The following is a 23499-nucleotide window of genomic DNA, read 5'->3' on the forward strand; positions in this document are numbered from 1 at the left end:
ATGATTTTAAGTGGATGAAAACAACTCTCGATTTTTATTCGATATACATTATCGCAAGGTATAGAAAGAAAGAATGAGAAAGATCGCGAACAGCAACCAACGATTTACGTTCCGGTAAATAACAATGGCACGACATCACCGTAATCAACACTGAATATTCATAAAGTGAGGATGCGCGTCAGCCAGCGACGCAAAAAAGAATTCAACACAAAGACTGCATTTCGCGAGAACGTGAGCCGAATCCATTTAGCGACAATAATTCGCGAGTGCATTTCATTTTCATACTTTCTCGTTCGATATTGAACAATTCGTCGCGTTGGCGAATATGACAGGATGAACGAGCCTTTTAACTTGTTAACGGATACGTATATCAAATTAACATTTAAAAAAAGAGAGCTTTCACACGTTATAGAAAAGATATTTTCCTCTGCAATTTGAAAACGTTTTCTCAGATGTCTCCTCTTTGATTTTCTAGCAATCATAAAAAAAAGGAAAAAAGATTAAAAAGCATAAACAGCATTCATAAATCAATTTATATTAAAATAATATACGTTCCAATCTTTTACTTTCGATGATGCGATGATGCGATGAAAGGGGAGAATTATCGCGATCTTTTTTTTTCTCCCCGAGATTGAAAAAGTTAAACGGTAATTTCCATAAGATCGTTTTTTCGTAGGAACGTGTAACGGTAAGTCATGTAATTGTACTCGTTCCAGGCATTCCCCTTCGTCTTCTTATTCTCAGATTCCACTTACTGCTTATGCATCAGCTGCTATATCGACTAGCAGCGTTTAACAGCATCCGGAAAGGATGCGAAACGTTCGTTCCTTCGTTCGTTCGCTCGCTCCTTCGTTTTCCCCGTCTTCGTCCCGACGAATTCATTATAATCAAGACAGTCTCGCTACGCGTACGGTCCGTATATAATCGGCTCATTATCCTCAAGGTAGTCTACCTCGCAGACTATCTTCATTATAATGAATCGTAATGCGTATCCCGCAGCCTGAACAAAGGACCAGTCGCAGTCTGAAATGCTTCTTGCTGTCGCGATAGATGTTCGTTGCATCTGCGAGGCAACGTGCTTTCGGAAAGTAAATAGCTGTTTCGTACACACGCGACGTAGCATGCAATTGCGTGTGGCGTAATTTAATCAATTAGTCGCACAAATAATCGTAATATTACTGCAGAGGTAGAGATAGATACGTACAGATAGTTGACGAGATGTTTGATTAATCAAACTAATTTTTTTAGCATCTGCGTGATATGCCAACTGTAATTATCTTTACACCTAGATGTAAAGTTGAGAATTTTATAAAAAATTTATTCACGTGATGCGGAAGAGAAAAATTGCAAAAAATTGATCTCTTCTGTACAAATTAGAGTTTGTTGAGAGAAAAATGCAGATATCCCTTTGAGGAAAAAATATTAGATCACTCTACTTCTTCGATTATGCAATTTTTTTAACGTGCTTTCCAATCTATGGCGACAGAGAGATCCGAGAGGGAGACAGCCTTCTTGAAGCGGCGCGCGCGAGGCAAGGTCGCTGCCTTCGAGGAGTCGGAAAGTACCTACCCGCTTCTAATCCCTCGCATCCTGATATGCCTCGGTATGTTCCAGTAGTTTATACGTGTATGTGTGTGTGCGTGCGAGTGTGTTCATGCCCGTGAGAGTGGAAACCGCACACAAACCACGCGAGGCAAACGAGCGAGAGTCTCGACTCTGAGAACCGGTTTCTCCGGGTTTCAGAACAAGTAATTTCGTTACGAGCTCTGGTCCCTCTCCCTCTCTCTCTTTCTCTCTCGTCGAGACTTTTATTCGAATAGAGAAAAAGAGAGAAAGGGAAAGGAGAGAGAAGGGAAAAGCTCGGCAGCAACGTCCTCGGGCGGTCTTGGTGGCTAAATCATTCGACGAATGCCCGAACAATCGAATCGATGCTACCTGACGATCCGCGATGTCCCGTCGCCAATTTTCATCTCCGGCTGATTAGGAGTCGCGACGGAATTGAACCTCGAGATCGTTTCCGGGTCAGCGAAATCGGTCCGCGATCTCTTATCGCAAATTGACACTCGATAAAAATTGACATTTAACAAATTAATTTTTCGGAAACTTTTCATTTTAACATATGACAACATTTTATGACTATTATTCCAGGAAAAAAGATTTAAAAAATAAAAGAATTCTTAAATTAATAAAATTTAAATATATGCGAAAAATGCAGATACTAACTTATTATGTTAGTTTAAGGGAAAAAAAAGCATAATTCGTCATTGAATAATAATATATCGCAGAACACTTCAACATACATATTCATACTATATTTATACGTATTATGTAATTTTCGATCCATCAGTCACTCGCGAATCCGACTCGTAATAATCGTTATACGGTGCAAGAGACTTCGATCTATTATTAAATTACCGATACGCTCAAAGCGTAGGTGTATCATTGCTTTCCTATAAATCGCAATCAATTTTCTCTCCCGCGGAGGAAGATCGCCTCCTGAGATGTTACCGCGAGATGGCACGCGAAGGAGAAAGCGAAAGCGAAAGCGTCGCGGCAGGAACGGGCTGGCATTCACCTCGCGAGATGTTCGTCGAGCGTAACAACACGTGCACGCGTGCGAAACAACACGTTGCCGGGCGCTAGAAAATCTGGTCCCACCTTGCGGTTACACATGTCGCACGCTTTCGGGATCCATTTAGAAATTATGTATTCATCAATTTATGTATTCATCAATATATCGAGTGGCATTCACTCGATGCGCCGTCATCAAATTTATTGAATTTTCGTACAATGAAGTAAATGAGGTGGAATATGTATGAGATTTGAAGGAAAAGAAAAATATTATAAATATATTAATGATAATATTATCTCTTTTGATACTGTAATCATATGTACTATTTAAATATTCTTATGTATTTTGATAAAAATTGACATAATGTGTGGACATGGAAATATCTACATTATATTGATATTAAATAAAATCGCGATGCAAGATTTTTAATTTTTATTTTTTTTTACATTTTGAATTTTCTGCAAAATCATTCTAAAACACGTTATTTAATTATAAATTTATTGTTAGTTATTAATAAGAATATTAAAAATACACTTTAAAAAGTTATGATAAAATATGTGTTTAGACAATCACTTCCAAAAATCTTACTTTCGGAAGAATATATTATCATGCAAAAAAACCTATTATCAAAACTGACGAGTAAATTACATTTTAAATTTTAAAAGAGTGTGCTGACTCACTTCCACTCATCTTAACTTTCTACCGACTCTTCTGATCGCTAGGAAGCAATTACTCTTAATCGAATAATACGCCCGATTACTTTCTCTGCAACAAGCGAGTTGTTAACTTCGATTCGACGCATTTTCTGATTCTACTCAAGCACGACCGACAATGTATAATTTATTATCTATAAGAATAACTTGTATGCGTGACTCTCCCTTCTCTCTCGTAAGAATGTGTATCTTTTCGTCCATTCATGAATATTTGAGCTTGTTTTCTCTGTACAGCTATAACAATAATATTATAATCGATTATCTATATATTGATAAGATTCAATTGTGATATCAAAAATGATAAACATCGCGCGCGATGTATTTTACGCTGCATTTTCAGGCAAAAGATTACGTAAAATTTTGCATTTAAACATTACATGTATAAAGTGATATGTAAATGTTAAAATTTACATATCTACGATGTAGAAAAATGTTAAAATGTATACTCTTTTATCGAAAAGTGAAAGTGAAATATCAGCCAAACGACACAACTATATTAGGAAATCGAGATTACTGTAAAAGATACCGGAAATAAAATGAATATAACAAAAATAACAAAATTTGCTCAAAATTCAAAGCATTATTTTTCCCAAAATTTAGTAATTTGTTTATACGTCAATTGCAATGACTAGTCTACATCGCGCTATCGCAAAATCGCCGATAAGCCCAGCGCATGCCCGTAAATTGGTACTCGTTGGTCGATACTTTTGCAGTACCGATCATTCATGCGAGAGGAAACGGCATGTTTAACATCGCGTCCGAACAAACAGGGGTGAGGAACAAAGGGGGGAGGGAGAGGGGAGACATTGTCACCGCGTAAACGCGCCGTGCGATTAATTATGCCGATTAAACGGCGTAATTAAGAGCCGTGGCATTAATCGAACGAGGGGTTATATGGGTCAAAGGAGAATGTAAATCTCCCCCCTCATCCCTCTCTCTCCTTCCCGGGTCTCCATCAAAGGCACGTCCGCGCATCTCGCTCTCGCGCCGAATTCTAGTGAAGCTGCGCGCACAAATTTGTCGCCGCTATCGATTAATAATCGCACTTTGTTCGTGAACGACGACATCCCCGATGCTGCTGCTGCAGCATCGCGTAAATTCAGCCAAGCAAATTTATGCCAAACTTACTCGAGAATTTATTAAAGTTCTCTCGCGGCGATCTACATGCGATCCATGAATATCTACACGCTGCTAAGAATTTCTAACGAGACGAGTTTTTTGTAATGACGACGACGATAGCTATTCGCGGCATACTAAGGATTATAAACAACGTTAATCGAATTCTTCTTATAAATATCACAGTGTATTTTAAATATTAATAATGTAAATATTTTAAATACGCACACTTATAACGCACTATATATAATCGTATACACATCTATAAAATATGTATATTCGTATATTTATTCAAATGCAGGATGTATTTGTAGCAGACTTTAAGCTCAATTGGAAATTACACATTTGAAGAAATACTAAGACGCATTATCGCAAATCGCGCAACTAATAATTAACTGGGATTATCTGTGCGTGACTGACACTCTTGTAGAATTTAAAAATTAATATCTACATTGCGAGAAATCGCGGGCTTTCGCAAGTGCGCCGACCTTCTCGTCGATCGTGCTGGAAATTGCAGTAGCGAATCAACCAGTTTGCTTGCCTGCCTGCCTTCTCGAGTTTATCTCGATTAAGGATCGTCCCTGACCTCGGCGGCAGGTGCGACAGGTTTCCCGCACGATCGAGACACTCTGTCTTCTTTATTCAAACCTGACACAAATTTCTTCCGGCGAACGCACACGCGCGCACGAAGGGATGATCGTTTTGCGAAGAATTTATCGCGATTAAATATGCGAATAATGTTTAAAAGTGACACGCGAGGCAAATCCGCAAACTGTTTGTTCGAGCAACTTTTCATAGAGTCTTCAAACATCAATTTGACAGCGCGTCAAAGCTATTTACAAATCAATAATTATTAATTATTATGTTTGCTCTTTTATCATATTGTAGATTATCGTGATGTTAAGTAATAATGATGTCAGCGATGATACCACGTACGTGCGTGCGTGCGTGCGTGGCATATAAATTGATATCTACAAATGTAGCAGAATTATTTATTTATGTCACGATTTTCCTACATTTATTCTTGATGCATGAAATGTCAATTTATTTAATAATGTTATAATAATGTTTAGATAACTATTCATTCAACAACAGAGTTATGCGGATTATCTAGGACAATCGTGGCGGAACAGCTCGTTGCTATTCATGCGAGAAATGTCGTCTTAATTCAAAAGCGATTATATACACGCAGAGAACGAAACAGATTCTCGTCGCGAAAAACTACGTTTTAATAGTGCGAATTTTGAGGCAACAGAAATCGAGTCGATTCACTGCGGAAAAGTAAATGTTTGCCTTTGTATCAAATTATATATCCCTTCTTACTTTTAGTTTGTAGATGTGCATGTATGTATGTACATACATCTCTGTTGCCAATCCGTTTCATCGAAAAGTTGACGCGACCGAAAGTTTGCCGGCAAATTTCCAAAGTTGGAGAATAGCTGGCGGGTAATTCGCCGAAATCAAAGGTGCAGCCGCCCCCTATGATCCTCTTTACGTGGCAATTACGTATTCAAGCGAGCAACTTGCGAAAGAGTGTTTTATCGATCCAAAATGATGTTCATCTTATACGGCATTAATTAGACTCGTCGTCTAAATTGCAAAGTGGATGAAGATGGTTGCGAGCATCCGAGTCTCTCGCGGACAGTCTCGAAGAAAACGCGACGGGCCATCAACGGGTAGATAGAAAGAGCCGTTTGCCAATTAAACCGGTCACGCGACGACAGTTGGCAACGTCTTCTTAATACCGTTAACCCTATCGCAAGATCCGCTTCCGGCGACGTATCCTTCCAACGCCGTTCCACCTTCGCCGCGGCTTTCTCCGGGTCGTCTCGCCTCCTCTCCTTCACCTTCTTCACCTTTCCCTCACCCCGCTCCTTCTTCCCCCCTTTCTGCCACTCATTCCCGCTGCCGTCGACGGAGTTCATTACCCACAGGCGGGATCAACGTGAGTGTACGCCTTTAAATCTACAGTTACCTGCCTGTCGGGAACGCTAATTAGAGCTTTCGTACGCGAGCCACTTGTTACCGTAAAGCATCCGCTACGTGAATCGATGATTCTTCACGCGCGTTCGCAAAACCGCTTTTTCCAATCACGAAAATTTCTGTCGCGAATGATCGATTGCGTAATTCTGCTCAACAAATTTCGAAAATTGAAAATGTTCTCAGACGCGTGAAAACAAATGACTCGGTCATTGAAACTTGGAATCTTAGTTTTCAAGTAGTTTGACTCTCTTCTTTCAATGTTCTCTCGAAACGTCCTCGCAGAAATTTATACAAATTCTTTTACATGATTTTCTTACATGAATTCCTTATTGATGAATTCTTAATGATTCAAAAATATTAGATTGTCAAAATTTCATTTCTTTGTTTTCAGTATAAAAATTGTAAAACAAAATATCGCTGTTAATAACGCCTGCATTATTTCATTTAGCTGTAATTTATTTTAATACGAGAAATATGAGAGGCATTCGTACATTATTTGCGCCCGTCGAATTTCTATTACGCTCGATAATAAAATTCGTATAAAGCGAAATTTTGATAAAAAATTAAAAAATATTAATATTTTTTATCTTCATTTTAAAAATTGTAAATTGATAGTAATAAAAATAACAAAATCATGATTGAGCCTATGATTACGATAGTTTTAAAAATAATGTTATTAGAAAGCGAAATAATAAAGATATCGTAATGTTTGTCGTCTGATTCATTATGCCTCGAAGTCATTTGCGAGAATATCAAATAGTCGACAAAAATTTGTTTGTTTCATCGATAATCGCTTCGAGCAAGTTGTATTTGCTTGGTGACGTTCTTATGTCGATAAAACGGTCGAAAATGAACTTCGGCCGGAAACAAGCATCGATAATTCGATACATGACGAAACTACCTAGGAGCGTTTATGTTTAATAATATATTTATTTTTTAAAAATAAATAAAATTATTTTTTCTAATTGTTTTAATCATAAATGAAAACTGTAATTTAAGTTAATAACAATGATTTTTTGATCATTTTTCTTTTTTGTTATTATATATAAACAGATTTTTTTCACATAAAATTATAGTAAAAAATTTCAATCATGTTGCATGTCTAAAAAATAAGCGATAAAAATTATTTTTAATCAGCAAACAAATATAGTTCGATGATATTTCCTGACAATCGATCTATAATTACAAATAAATTTATCTATCGTACGAGAATTTTTATAAGAGAAAGTGTTTTTTTTTATTTCTCCGATTCAATATATATCCTAAACTCTCATAAACGAGTGTTAGCGTGAAATCATTCAAAAGTATAGAAATTAGATAGATAAGACTTCACCGTCATTCAACCTTGTCAAAATCGTACAAGCTTGCAAAAAGGGGACAATAGCGGTTTTCCTCGTAAAATCGGTGCGTCTTTTCGAGCTCTGTTGAAACCATTCATGGATATCTATAAAATCGAGCATCATTATATGGCTCGTTTATGAGCCTGTTGATAAGAGGGACAGATTTTGTCCCGATTTCGACAATCTCCGCGAAGAAAAGATTGTCGTCAAGATCAACGACGTAAAGACGTACTTACATCGAACTAATAAAAGAGAGATGATCGAAGCAGTCAGGGGCGATCAATAGAAAAGAGACAGCATCATAAGTACTCTTCGCCAGTGGTACAAATTGGAATTGATGGATTCGTGTATCCAGAAGACTATAAAAGTACCAGCGATACTAAATAACAATAAAAATTCGAAAGAATGATCTTAAATTTATAATAATTCAAAAGTTGGAGAACAAAAATTCTTTTTCTTTCATTCTCCCCTAATATTAATAATTTACACGAAAATTTTAATGTGCATAATGCAGCGAAAAATTATATATTAAAATATAAAATATAAAAATTATATGCTACAAAAAATTCATACAAAAAATTCATTAACCAACAAAACATCAAAATAAAAAATGACACCCAGAAAAAGTACACATATAACAACGACAACGAACAAAGTTGTTTTCTAGCGAATGAGAGAATTAGTGGACTAAAGTGACTCAAGTGTAGATAAGTGAGTTAGTTTTTCGTATAGATTCGTTTTACATCCGTTCTTTATACAATTTATCTGACAGATTGTTTCACTTTCTGCGCATAACATTGATACTATTCTGTCTGTCCTACTTTTCAATCAACGATTGCACGTGGCATTTTAATAGAAACACACAGGAAGTGTAATATTTTTTCTTAACGCACACATAAAATCCATGAAATAAAAATTACAAAGCAACATAAGCAATGTCTGGTAATGAGAAAAAGGAGAAAGTTTGCCAAGTTGTTGGCAATTAACGATTGTTTGTAATATATCGGCACCATTATGCGCACGAGCGGTAACGTGATATAATTAATTGTTGCTTTACGGGCGCATACGGTGTAACATATTATTAATTATTGCGTTAACTTCATGTACGTTATAAGCGAAAGCAACCCGAGCGGAGGAGCATTATGGATCCAATTTAATACTAATAAGACGAAAATAATGATAATTAAATTTCGCGAGTTTGTTACACGTTATAATAACTAGCTCTCTGCTGCGAGTTGAAAATTTTTGACAAACTCAATTTTTATTTCCTCCGACAGTCCCGCGCCGAATGCTGAGTGAGCAAAAAAATGCTATTTCTTGAACTAACGTAACTTTTCGACCGTTAAATCGAGCAAGTTGAAATTTTTATGACGCTTCCCTCCAACAATTTCTCCATGAAAAGAGCGATAAAATCAAGAAGAAGCAAAGGACGATAGCGAAAGAAGAAGAAGGAGAAAAAAAGATGAAAAGTACGCGAACTAGAAGAAGAAGATCGAATTAATCTTCCCATTAGTGGTCTCGATTGCCTCCCTTCCTGCCCATTCTCGTAGATACCATCTCCGTAAGATACTATCGTTCGACCATGTCAAGTCGGAAGTCTAACAATTTATCACGCTTCTCGTCGACGTGGTCAGCGCGACTGTGAAAAATAGCGTTTATGAAGTAAGTTAATTGTAGCTGCGGTCCCTAATTTACAGCTATAAAATTGTCACGCGAAAACACAAGTATTCATAACAAATGTGTCAGTTGGGAGGGAAGATTGACAGCTGTTTTACATCGATCGAACGCGATCGATCCAATTTAATATCAATCGTACAGAAGAAGGAAGGAGTCAATCGTCGATCTAACCGCGTACGCAAGATGGAATTGACGTATTATTGTAAATTGTAAGCTGTAAACGCCATGCAGTTATTCCTATCACGAGGATAGCTATAAATAAACGCGCTCGGCTTTTATCCGCGCGAGATGGCCTTGGCTAGTCTTTCATCATTCTCTCTTTCACTCGCTCCTATTTCTCTCCTCTTCCCTTTTTATAGCGTTCTGACCAACGCTGGCTGGATGGATACGTTTGCGAGCAAATTAGCCGCAAAGCACGTAGCGACGGAATCGATTTCGGCGAAGAGAAGAATCGTTCGCGTGTCGAATTCGCGATCGCGGATCGGATCGAATCGAATCGAATCGAATCGAGTATAGCAGAACGACTACCACGGCTACCACGACTACCATGACGACGACGACGACGACGACGACGACGACGAGGACGATAACGACGACGGTAAATAATTCATAGGCGTTAGTGAGCAGTTTAAGAGAGGCGTGCACGCGCTTCGAGTTCTCACCGTTATCGATCTCGCGCGACCGGCTTACAGTAACAATGTGAACACGCACACGTATACCCGGTGCGAAGTCCATGGCGCCGCCTTATTCTTCCCTCCCTCCTCTTCCTCTCCTCGCCAACGAGCGTACAAAACGCTCGCGGAAATCGTTCTCCACCTCGGTTCAGCGATAAACTTCTGCCGCACGTCGAACGATAAATTTATCACCGCGCAGAAAACAATTCACTTTCGTGATTCCCTTGGCGCTCTTTCTCTCTCTTTCTCTCTCTTTTCCGATGCTTTTCGAAAATGCTCCTCTCCTCGAATCTCGCACGAGCGCAAAGTCTTGCGGCTGGTTGGGCGATATCGATCGGATCGATACTTTCAATTTGAGAATAGGACGCTCGATTCGACGGCTGAGGCATATCGCGTACGGGGAATACGCGAAATTGAATCGCCGATTTCGGGAATGCGGCGAATCGAAGATATTGACCTGCGAATGATCGATAAGAAATTTCTTTCTAAATCCAATGTTCATTCATAATAGAGAGCGCCCTGTTTCCATCAGCAATGCCAATGAATAAGTAAATAACGGAATTAGCTTATTTCATGAAAATGTGCTTGAACAAACTATTAAGAGAGAGAAACTCGCATAAAAAATATATATGTATACATGACCTAAACAAAGAAATAAATATAAGAAAGAAAGATAATATTCTAGAGAAATTTATGAATAATAAATTGATGCAAGAGAGACACGACATATAAATTTAAACATAAAAGTTGAAATGTAAATAACGACTAGATAAATACGAATTGATACGTTTTTAAAAATATTACTTCAATCGAATTTGTGAAACTCCGTCAAATTCCGACAACGAAAGAAGCATAAAAAAAGCGTGCACAAATTATCCCTAACATCACGGTCGGAAGGATACCGTCGTAAAGACTAGCCAGGATGGCCAGAATGCCAGGGCACAAAATAGAGAACGCCGACGAGAGAGTCTGGGTACACTTTATTGCTATGGCTTCGCAATTTTCCGCCGTTTCTCCCTCTCTCTCTTCTCCTCGATCGCCTTCTCTTCGCCCATCCCTTGGCCTCCTTCGTCGTTTCTTTATGCAGCAACGCTTCCTCACAGAGGTATTTCTTTTTGGCCTGTTACGTACTTATATCTGTACACTCTCGTCGATCGATAACGGCTCGGATAATTCAAAGGGCACATAGAGAGAAGACCGATCGCTAAATTTCCCCGTTCGATCGACTGCAAAAGCCAGTTTGCAGGAATGCCGCGTGGTTAATGCTCGCTGCATCCTTTGTGCCCGCGATAAAGTCCGAAATCTTGCGTAAAGCTTCCCGTGCTGAATCCGTTTAGAAGCAGCCATTGCGTTATCGCGATAGTTTGCACCGATATTACGTATATACGCATTCGTGCAATTTTGTTTATACCAATCTCTATTTTGTCGAACAATTTCCATCTACTCGAGATCTCAAAATAAAAACAAATACACACCACACATGCATTTAATCAAAGTAAAATATCATATTAATCGGAGGCGAAGAAGTGTATCGACGTTTTGTGTGCGCGCGTACAAGATTGTTCAAGAACAAGTAAATTTCGAAGTAGTCAAACGAGAGAGGTTCGCTCTTTTAAACCTTTTCTAGCAAAGCCCAAGAGAGAGAAAGAGTTACGAGTTACCGGGAATCGCGTTTACCGAAGCGATGTATTTCCCGCTGTTTTATTACGTTCTATTTGTTATTCTCCGTTCGTTAAAAGCACTGCTATTTCATCGTACTCGCTCCGACATGCCGCCAGGATACATTACGCGCATCAAGTTCGTAAACCGCGAGCGTAACACGATGACGTAATATTGTAATGCATCTCGCTTGAAGCGCATATGTATGTTTCCGAACCTGAAAACTCTTCAGAAACGGCCTTTGCGCTCTACACACGCTATTTATTAAGTTGCAAATAGGTAGCAGAAGCCCATCGCATCGTTACTTGAACAGTCACTAATTTATTACGTATAGGAGCAAATAAAAAGAAGATTTAAATTTCGAATTAAAAAAGATATAAGTATCTTTGCATACACACACTGAATGTATATATGCGTTTATAGATTATTCCATTTTTTCAAAAATTACTTGAATATAATCATATTAATTTATAATCATTTTAATTTGAATATATCATATTAATTTTATAAACAAACAAGAAAGAATTAAAAAAACAAACTAAATTTGTTTATACTCTTTGCAATATTTTTCACTTCTCTCTTTATTAATATTCCAAAATATTAAATTAGAAATGATCGATTGCGTGCTTTGCAAGTGAAATATTTTCAACAAATCCAACATTATGAAAGTAGGCAAAAGTTGTTACACTTAATGCTACAGTCAAATATCAAAAAACACTTATGAAACAAAGTTAAAGTAGAGTAGAGAAGTAGCATGCAATTTGACCTTTTCCTCGCGTTATTCGATGAAAAAAAAGGCCAAACGAGAAACGCGCGCGGCTATATATCTATGGAAACTATTACAACTATTCCCAGATACCCGTTATGGGACCAACGAGTTACGTCCACCGTAATTTTCGTGCCACTCGCGTACAATTTCAGAATAGCGTTCCTCGTCGAGGAGAAGAAGAGAAGATGCGCGGCATCTTTTCCGACAGCGGGAGCTCGCCTCCTTCTCGTGCGATCCAACGAAGCGGCAAATTCACAGTCTATTTAAATCGTTCTCGAGCGTATGTGGAGGCCGCGCGGGAAAATTTACGTAGTCGAAGCCCCGATGGGCGCGTTTAATAATTTGTCGGTGCGCTTCCACCGCCAGCCCGACTGCTCGCGGGGCCGCGAGTTTTCAGCGAAAAATACGGTCTCGCCGAGAGAGCACCACGATGCTGGTTTCTCCGAGTGCGTGTATTCCCTCGTATATGTATGCGTGTACGCTTGTAAAATGTGTACCATGCGCGGCAACGACGACTTTGAACGCGTATTGCGATTTACTCCCCCCCCCCCCTCCTCCTCCTCCCGCCGCTTCCCTCGTATCGAGAAATTATTAATTTATCACAGTACGGTCGCGCGCAGTTTTTCCCCGCCATTTCCATTTCGCTGGCTACACACGTTGTTTTATTTTTTTTTCCTTTTCTGTTTTTTTTAATTCTTCCCTTTTCGCTCTCTTTATTTTCGAAACTATATTTTATTCGCCGGTCTTGTTTTATGTCCGTTGTTTGCTGTATAATATAATCGTTCCGGTGATTCGAATCGATTATTTTTCACGTTATTTATAGTTGTTGTTCATCCGACGAGTCTTCCGACGCTCTCCATTTTGCCGCGCAGGATATCGTCGAGTCCTGTGCCGATGTTATTTCATCGTCGGTAGTTCCGTAACGCGGAAGAGTTATGTCGTAATGCATAAATCGGCATAAATCTCGTCGCGCAGGTTTTCATGCTTTCAACACGCCCGACGATAAATCGCTCCGCGCATTCCACTAATAAAAACTGCTATCACCTTTTAAAGAGGGAAAACAGGAAATGGCGAGACGTAGTTTTTCTTTGAATGTCCTATGATAATAAAATACATAGCTAAGTTAGAGCCACTTCCTTCATCCAAGACTCTAAGCAATCTCGTCATACTTTAACCTTTTTCAAATACATTTACATCTCACGCTAAAATATAACAATATTAGTAAAATTAAATAAAAAGTGTATAGTAACGTTAATAAAAATTGTTTTAATTAAATTTTCGAAAATTTTTGCCCGGAATCGAAAATTTCTAGACAAACACTTTTGCAGGAACCGCGCTTATAGTACTCTAAAGTGTAAAACGACCCTGCCCACCGACGTTATAACGTGCAGTGCGCGTTGTAACCAGCTTACACAATCTACCGTAGCAGCCGCCGCTGTGCACGATGGCGCTTAAACATCGATTTCCCGTCAGAAACTTACTTACTGCTCGTCGTCGTCGTCGTCTCTGTCGTTGTTGAGGTCGTCGAAGGAACTGCCTTGCAAGAAAATCACCGTAAACAAAGATGCTCGCGATAGAGCCAATATTCCGGAGCAGAAGAACGACATTTTTGATGAGCTACAAGCTTCTTTCCTCCCGAATATGACGAGTATCTATTGCGCGAAAACATGACGAATAGATCGGGATATTAATAAGTAACTATCGACACTTTTTACAAACTTTCGGTTGAACGATCTAAAATTGTCCGAATTCAATATTTATTTAATTCTCCGTGCATTCGATATCTTTCAAGTTTTCGATTGAACCTCTTCCCCGATGCTCAGACACATTACGTAAATCATGCTAAAATATTACCGTCAAGAGTTAGTCAGACGAACAGACGATTTTACGGTGCAATTGCGGTCCTAGTTTACGGCTGCGTAGCTGCAATTTTTTCACGCATCGTCATTGGGAGACTCGTGATAATCGCTCGCTTAAACAAGCCTTTTAAAATCGGTTATTCATCGAACCGCGAAATATTCGATTGCCACACACGATTGCGCGTGTTTCTTTCGACGCAGATTTTTTGTCTTCGTTAACCTTGCGAGCTACTAATTTTACAATGTTTCCGGAAATGTCTCGGACGAGTCATCGAGAGGAAGAAACTTACTTCCTTAAAAATGTATAAAAGAAACTAGCATTCATCAGAAAAAACACGATATATTTATTATAACAAGAATAAAAATATGGTACTTTAAATAAAGTCTTTTAATCTCTTAGATACGCAATCATTTTCCTTGTTATCGTATTAAAATTTCTTCATCTTGTATTAAATAATTGATTGAAAGCTCTTACGTAATGAAGTAAAACTTAACGTAAAATCAAATAGAATGTTGATTCTCCAACTATCTGCCATGAGTTGCCGGTATCGTGTTTAATCGTCGTAGATGCTAATTGGTACAGGCAACTATACGGAAATCGCTTCTGTCGGCAAGCCCGGAAGTACGCGCTATGTTTATGCATTAGTGCATAGTTCGTTGTGTTAAGCGGAGCTCCGACCCTTCGGGAGAGATTTCGACCCCCCAATTCCCTCTTTCTTGGGTCCAGTCCAGCTGCTGTTTGTAGAACTCCGGTAGCCACAAATCGATTCGTAAGATCAAGAATAGCCGTCATTTTTCACGTCCTCTTTTTTCACGTCTTTTTATAATACATAATTATTTACTGATAGATATTATTTATAATTGCATACGTAAAAATGTATATTAACAGATATTACATTTAAAAAATGGTAAAAATATTACTTTGCGTAAAAACACAAAAATTAATTGAATGTATCATACTTGTATTAATTAATCAAAATTGGATTAATTGGATAAATTGAAATTGGAGCAAACCACGCGTGTGATCGTTGAAACAATCGCCAGGAAGCGAGATGATATATTCGCCTGCGCGCGACAAATTGTTTCATTCGCACAAATGTACGATGAATTACATCGATTCGATATTTCTCGCTCGCGAGAGCGCACGATTATCGCTTATAATATCTGGTTGGGACATTAAGTCGACGGTGACATCGTCATTTTGAGCTCTCTCTCTCTCTCTCTCTCTCTCTCTCTCTCTCTCGTGGTTTAGATACTCTTATTTAATCCTACAATAAGGATTTCTCCGCGCGCCAGGCGGTGCACTTCTGGACGGGCCGCCTCCCGCGGATATTAATTAACATCGTGCGCGCGCGATTCTGCTCTCGACGCGGGCCCAGCGCGACAAAAAGCCCCGATGCTCGTCAAGACGCGATAACGAGCAGAGAGATTACAAAATAGCGCTACAAGAGCGAGCACAGAGCGTGCATGTGTGTGTATACAAATATAACGCAGTGCGCAAATCGTTAGCGTTTATCGCACAAGTGCAATTTAAGGTCTTGACAGATTAAACCACCGAGAAAAGCTCCGCGCAAGTACCCAAGTTTACATTTAATACGAATTCTCGTCTCTTTTTATTTCTCTCTTTCTCTCCCTCTGTCCTTCCATATCTCACTGCAGTCCATTTCCATTCCTGTTCGCAATAGTCGTGATCATTTAGCGAAGTCTAAGGCTCCCGAAGCCCGAATGGCTAATTAGTTAAGGTAATTGGTTCGCGTTCGACAGTTCATGGACTTTACGAGCTCAAAGCTCACGGACCTCCAAGTACCCGCCGGGCAGTGATCAAGCATCGGATTTAATTAGCGTGCAAAGTTCAAATACCGGGAATTGACATGTACAAAAATCCGTAAAATAATTGAGTCGATTGCTTTCGATGCGACGTTAAGGATAATATATAACACATAATGATATCCGAAATTTCAAAAAAAGATTAATAAATTTGTACCAAAATTTGTCTGATGCTGGTTGGATGTTACTAATGCAAATTAAAATGATATTTGTTTAGAGAAACTTTGTTTTCAAAATGTAATATTTTTCATAACATTTCTAAGCGGGATCCTCGAATAATATGGGCTTGAAAATAACATTATTCGCAGATCTGTAGGCGAGGCGCAAATTAACTGGAACAAATGCGCGGCTTATCACCGTTTTACACATTTAACCGTCCGCGGAGAGATTCGACAAGAAATATATTCGATCGCGCGACGATTTATTCCGCGCGACGCGACGAGACGCGCCCCGAATGTACGCGGTGTATCTCAATATTTCCCTTTCAACAAAACTGGAAAATATATCGGAACTTTTTCAATTCGATTCAACGAGCTTAGCGGATGGACCTACACAACGACGAGAGAGAAACCAGACGCTGTGTATCTCGCGAAATAAATAAAACGCCGGGCTCACCGCGCGGTCACGAATAAATGCAAAAAGTGTATTCCGTGTTCCCACCATCGGTAAACGCAGCTGTTATCGTTAATCATAGTACCGTGCACCGTCGAATCCGTTTACGCTTTATCCTATCATGCGCGATACTTGGAACTGTATGTGCTGCGTGCGATACTTTCATTTGCACGTGAGACAATGCGTGTTTATAATTTCATTTTCGTACCGATGTGAATCCGCCGCGCGACTTTGAGGAAAGTAAAAGTTTCCGCGATAAATATTCATAACCAGGAGCAAACAAACCGTATTCCATTCTATTCCATTTTATATCTCGTCCTCCTTATTACGCTCCGAATAATAACATAATAGCCGGTAGATTGGATCGAAGTATAAACTGTTTTTTTTTTATGCTAAAATCTCGCTTACGTTCTCATTTCCGCTCATTAGAACTTTCCTAATTCTTGATCGTCAACAAACAACAGTTAATTCTCCGTATAATTGCTGAATTCTAATTACTTTACGCATCACATTTTGACCTTGATTTCTCACTCATCGATTGACATTATAATAATATTGCATAATAATATTGATACACATCTTGAATTTCTTAATGATCAATTTTTTGTGACATTTATGAAGAAAATTACGAGTACAGCAGATATATCGTTTAATTCTAATCGACCATTATGGATGTAATAGTGGCAAAATAGTATAGAAAATGCCAGGTGCGGTTATTCTGAATCGCTGGTGGAAATGACATCCTTGATTTCGCGTCCCTATTGGCTAATTACTTCTAAATTCCAATCAGCGCCATTCTCTAATAACTATGAATAGTATCAAGGTAAACTTAAAGCGCGGTATTCTCTCCCACGAGAGTCCGAAGTTCTAATCAATAGCAGTCCCGACAATTGTAAACTCGATCGGCAGTTGGGTAACTACGCCATAAATTACAAGACAAGCTCTATACACATTACAGTGTTTTCTGTGCATTAACGATATATCTCTCAGCATATTTTATCAAACAATGTACAAACAATAATAAACTAATGTATAAATTTTACATATTAAACACACATAACTGAATAAATTTCAAATAATTGGAGGCTGACTTGTTATGAAATTCTTAACTCTAAGAATTTCATAAAAGAATACTTTTTATTCGTGTTGACAATTAATTTTTCAAACGATTTCGAGCATTCGATATTCGATATCCCACGTCTATCGAGTAATAAAAAGTATAATTGTCAAGTTTGGTTTACACTTCATTCACGTTATCAATCAGGCCGAAACTGAGGAGACAAGATAAACTCGGGTCGGAAATGTTCAGTCGACTATGAAGAGGGTGAAGAGGGTGTTCAAACGACCAAACGCTTCTCCGTTTCGGATGCGCCAGGGAGTGCAGTTCGGATCGATGGCCGCTCGTCTTTTACAATTTCTCCGACTCTCTCGCTCTCTCATCCCAGCCCCTTCTATCCCGTTTGTTTTCCTCTCTCTCTTTCCCTCCCATTTCATTCACCTTCCCCGTCGCAGTCGATATGGCTTCTCTCTCTTTCTCTCTTTCTCTCCCGCACGCATGCTGCATGCGAGTGCATTCACCCCACGCGTGCATCTCCTCCGCGTGGTACGTTTCAACCGGAATGACGCATCGCACACGCGGGAGACGCACACGCATACACGCACGCACGAACGCACGCACATCTCCCCTTCCTCTCGTTGGCTATCGCCCGGTGATGACCGTTTACCCCTACAAGAATTTCGAACTTTCTAACACGTAAACGTACAAAGAGAATTCTCTCTTTACACAGATATAAGATAACAGCAAATAGTCTCAGGTATAGTAAAGGATGAGTCAGAAAAATGAATGTCTTGTCTCAAAACATGGACAGTGTTTAAAAAAGAAAGATTGAAATATAAATACAATCTTACGCGCAATTGCGTGATGCAAAATCGGAATCCGCGTCAAGCGAACGAAAACAATCACGAAGGAACATCGATAACGAAGCAAAGAAATATTTAATTAATAATTTTATGAAAAATTATTTTTAATATCTCTCGTTCATTATGTGATATTTATTTGCGATCGCTCGCACTCTTGTTTGTTCAGTCTGGACGCGGCTCTGAATAATACGCCGAAAGATACGTAAATAGATATATGTATATTACATTTTCGTTTAAATCCGCAGAACTTAATAAGTGAGACCCGGACCGGCGAGTTCCATCTATTTCTGTGGAATAGAACTGACTTTTGGACCGGTGTTATTGCGGCGCATTGTACATGTGCGCGAGCAGAACGAGAATGCACGGCAAACAAACCCTCGTATCGTATAATGAGCAGCGTCGAGAACAACGTCGAGCAGCACGTCCCATTCTCTTTTTCTCTCATCTCTCCCTCTCTCCTTCTCTGACTCGCCTTCGCCAACATACGCCAACCGTGAAAAGCGAAAAAGAGACAACGGAGAACGAGCGAAATAGAAGGAAGAACGGGGAAGCGACGAGAGGGGGAGGAGGGGGTTGGTTGGTCCTTTATAAAACGCGTTCAGCAATTACTATTGCGACAAGCGTAATGCGCGTCCAGATCCACCTCCATGCCATTTAAATCACCGGACGATGCTCAAAAGGCAAACGGACAAGGTACGAGGTAAAAGAGAAGCGGAGGGAGAGAGGAAGAGGGACGGTGAACCTTTTAACGAGGGGCAAAGTAGGACGAAGCGCGCAAACGCGATCGAACGCGATACGATTTATCGCGCCGCAGCGAAGCAAACGCATCGGCAAGTATAATAGAGTCGTTTACGCGAAACCCTTTCTTGTTATTTCGCACTTATCGGCTGAATATCTTCGAGATAAACCGGCACTATTCATCTCGTTATGTCATTATCGACATGCATGTAAGGTAATTTGCGACTAATAGACTTGTCCCACAAATTCCCGGATATAGAATTATCGATTATTATCCTATCGTGATTCGATATAATATCGGGAGATCAACAGTGCGTGAAAATAAAATAATATATATCCTGCATGTCGATTATTAATAATGTTCTAAAAGTGGCCGACTCGATAATTATTTTTTTTTCATTATCCGGAATCTTAACGAAAAATATAAGAGAATAAAAAGAAATACACAAAATTGCGATAGCAGACGCGATGAGAAGTAAAAGTCGAAGTAAACGTCCAACTTTCTTCGTTAACGTTAGACAAATTGATGAGGCAAGATAAGGAGCCAGATAACTCGCGCAGACTCGAAAGACAAGATGAATAAGACAAATAAAACGATGAGATAGCGTTAGCGAAGATATCGACGGCTGATTTAAACTCGTACTTCTGTACAAGTGACGAATCAACACTTTATTCGGCGTTCCGTAATGTTCTTCCTACCGTTTTATCCTAACATTTACCGAAACTTTGCAACTGTCCCGAGAACTGTTAAAAGGAAATCGAGAAGGGTCGAGAAAGCTTACTAGAAAGAGGGTTAGAAAGAATACGAAAAGGATAACCACGATTTTCCACAAGGGTCGGAATTAGTATCTTTATGGCCCAGCAAACGTATCGATTTTATGAGAGGAAATAATAAATGTTTTAAGGACTCTTTTATGATAAACGTACCACGCGTTGAAGAAAATTTCGAGTAATCATTTTTGAAACAAATATTTGTAACTTCGAAAGATTATTTATCGAGAAAGTGAATTTAAAAGCCATTTTCTACTAAAGGTGTTTGTGGAAAGTTTCAGAGTTTTACAAAATCTTGTCATTTATTATGATTAGATTCGACTAACAGTCATTGCAGCAATAGCGCGTTTCCGTTATAACTGCAGCACTCGTACAAACGAAGCCGACGACCGTTTGTCGCAACGCGTTTAAAAGCGAATGCATGGCAATTAGACGGACAGGTCGTAAACGTGTACCGCACGACCGTGTCATTCACCGACTTACCTGCGTCCTCGTTAAGCTCGCAGACGGGTTAATGATTCAACAGGTGTTGCGCGTCGGGGACGAGCAAGTTTGACGGCGGCACAGCGCGTTTTTTTGTTAGAAACAAACACATTGAAAAGACCGGGAGACGTACTCGATTCGAAAACGGTCGTCGGTCCGGCGAATGTTCCGAAAGGCCTCTCAATGGCCGAAGAGTCTTTTCACGAAGCTGAGCAGACACGAATTCCTCCTCGAGGCACTATAAATTTTTTGGCCGTCTCTCAAAACACTCGGAATTAGACAGTGAGGGAATAGCTATTCTAAATGCTCACTCGAACTTATGGAATGTTATTTTTTCGAGGGAAAAAAATAATTGTCAATAGGTGCAGCAAATAGCAGCAATCCTAAAGTATCCCAATAGTATTTACTAGATAATGTGAAAAATCGTAAATACAATATTTATAAGAAAATTAATATTCAAAAAGAATATATTTATTTTTTTCTGTATATGCTTTCGAATTATTAAAAAAATAATTTCCAGATTAAGCATATGAGAGACAGCCTTCCCTAAGATTTTTTCTTCTGGCGATACGATTTACCTCTTTAATCTTATATCTTCAATTTCACATTCACATTTATTTATTGTTCTTGGATTTTGCTTTTGTCTCGAATCTAAAACCGAATAAACGCAGCTACAAAGCAAATGGTAAGATGCGGCAGCAAATTAAAGTTGAAACATGTGTCCGTGTATGTTGCAGCACCTAACATGTCCTTTTTAATGCTCGTGTATCCGAGAGATGCAGGATAATTTAAATTCAATGTGCCGGTGCTAGCTCGCAAATCGTACCTCTCTCTCTCTCTCCTTCCCCCCTTCCCACCCTCTTTTCATCGCTCGCCCAGTGCAACCGTTGTGGATACATTGCTTCGCGGCACGATGCATAGCGCGGTTCTCGCACGTAACTGAAAGATATATGGATTTGTTATTTATTTATTCTCGGTCCCGACTTCTCTCGCGTGCACAACCACCATGCGTGCGCGCTCCTTCTCCCCATCGTTCTCCCCATCTCTCTCCGATATCTGGAATTCACTCGAACGATTGCCGACCGCACGTTATAAATATTACGCACGAAACGCACAATGAGTTTCTAATGAGTTTCATTTAATTTCGATCAGATCGAGGCTGTTATTATTAATAATCGGCCATTAAACCTCGTGATTAATTCGTCCGAGTATCGATTATGCATGATAGCGCGACGCACGAGAACGACAAACGGAATTGCGACGTTACGTGACGTTAATAAGCGACGCTAATAAGCATTAATTGGCATTAATGGACTGAAAGAACGATGTGCATTCCGAAAGATTAATGTTTCGATTTTGAATTCCAATGTAATGTTACAACGCGTTTACAAAAATGTTTCTCTAATGAATAATTCAGTAAGGTTTTCCGGGCTTCGTCGCACCTAGTTATCTCACGTCGCGTTGAATGATCACCGTAGCAAAAACTCACGCGTCCTTCCTTGCGCGTGCGCAAATAAATCGACGTAAAAGAATTGCTCTCAAGTTCACGCGTAGATTCCGCGAAAAAAAATCGTAGCGCGCGGAGGGTAGGGAAGAAAAGGAGTACCTTTTGTTCGTTTATTTGCGAAAACCGCTCGTGTACACAATGCGCCCGCATCAAGTATATCGCATATACACCCACGTAACCGCGCTGTATTTACTTTCCACTTTCATTCGCGTGACATTCAAAGTTCAACGCGAATTAAATACAGTTTAAGCCATCCACAATCGGGGGCAAGAAATTAACCCACAAGTGGTCTACCTTACAATCCATATAATATCATGTGATTGTCATTAATAACTGACGAATCATAACAATGCGATAGCTTCAAATTAAAATTTCTTCTTATGATAACAATATTTACGTGAGAAATGTATAAATTTCTAATATTAAATATTTTTATGAAAAAATAAATATATGAAACCTTACATTTTTTAATTAAATAGATAATGTATAATTATAAATGTATTTATTTATATTTCATTATTAATATATAATTATGATTATAATTTGATTAAATGAAATATAAGTAAGTACATTTAAATATATATGTAATCTTATTTTGATATCTAGATTCTAAGAAATGTTTAGAATCTTTCAAAGATATTTTTAAGTCGGAATGTTCAACACGATTGAAAGTAGAATTGAATATATTCACTGCAGAAACAATCCACACAATGCTTACTATTTAACTTGAACAAAATGAATTTTTTTTTAAATGATCCTTTTTCAATTCTTTTCAGTTTTTTTTACAATGACACTTTTCTTCAATCACACATCTTCTAAACTAGCATAAAAATCACGAATAGCAATGATCATACTTTTCATACTTTTGCTTTATGTTCCAACATGATGCTGAATTGAGCCGACTTGCGCATTGCGGCATACTAATCGCGCGAGAGAGCAAATTATCAATGGAGCCTGCACGAAAGTGTGTTAAACGATTGCGCAAAGTGCAAATCATGCCGTTCGCGCAGTCATGGAGCCGTTTCCGATCGCATTCAATCAGTAACAAGGTCATTGGCGCGAGACAAGCGTAATTGCGTCAAGCTGTTGCGAGCTTGGATTTTTTTAACACGGTTCAAACTCGAACGCATGATACGGGCACGAGCAGCAAATATCGTATGAAACCTAGACGGGACGAATTAACGTTCCGGCCACATTAACGTCGCTAAGCGGAAATTAATCGTCGTGTGTCAGTAAAACGCGACGCAGCGGACAGAGTTATGCAAATAAGCTGATGCGC

The 23499-nt window shown here is 39.1% G+C and overlaps 1 protein-coding gene across 3 annotated transcripts in view; it reads right to left on the reverse strand.

The window, feature by feature from the left end:
- Positions 1-23499, reverse strand: part of LOC105253960 (serine-rich adhesin for platelets) — a 164007-nt gene that overhangs the window by 81092 nt on the left and 59416 nt on the right. The gene's annotated exons all lie outside the window — the stretch shown is intronic.

This window comes from Camponotus floridanus, unplaced genomic scaffold (assembly GCF_003227725.1).
Source record: "Camponotus floridanus strain SB8 unplaced genomic scaffold, Cflo_v7.5 scaffold53, whole genome shotgun sequence".
In the NCBI taxonomy this organism is placed as follows: Eukaryota; Metazoa; Arthropoda; class Insecta; order Hymenoptera; family Formicidae; genus Camponotus; species Camponotus floridanus.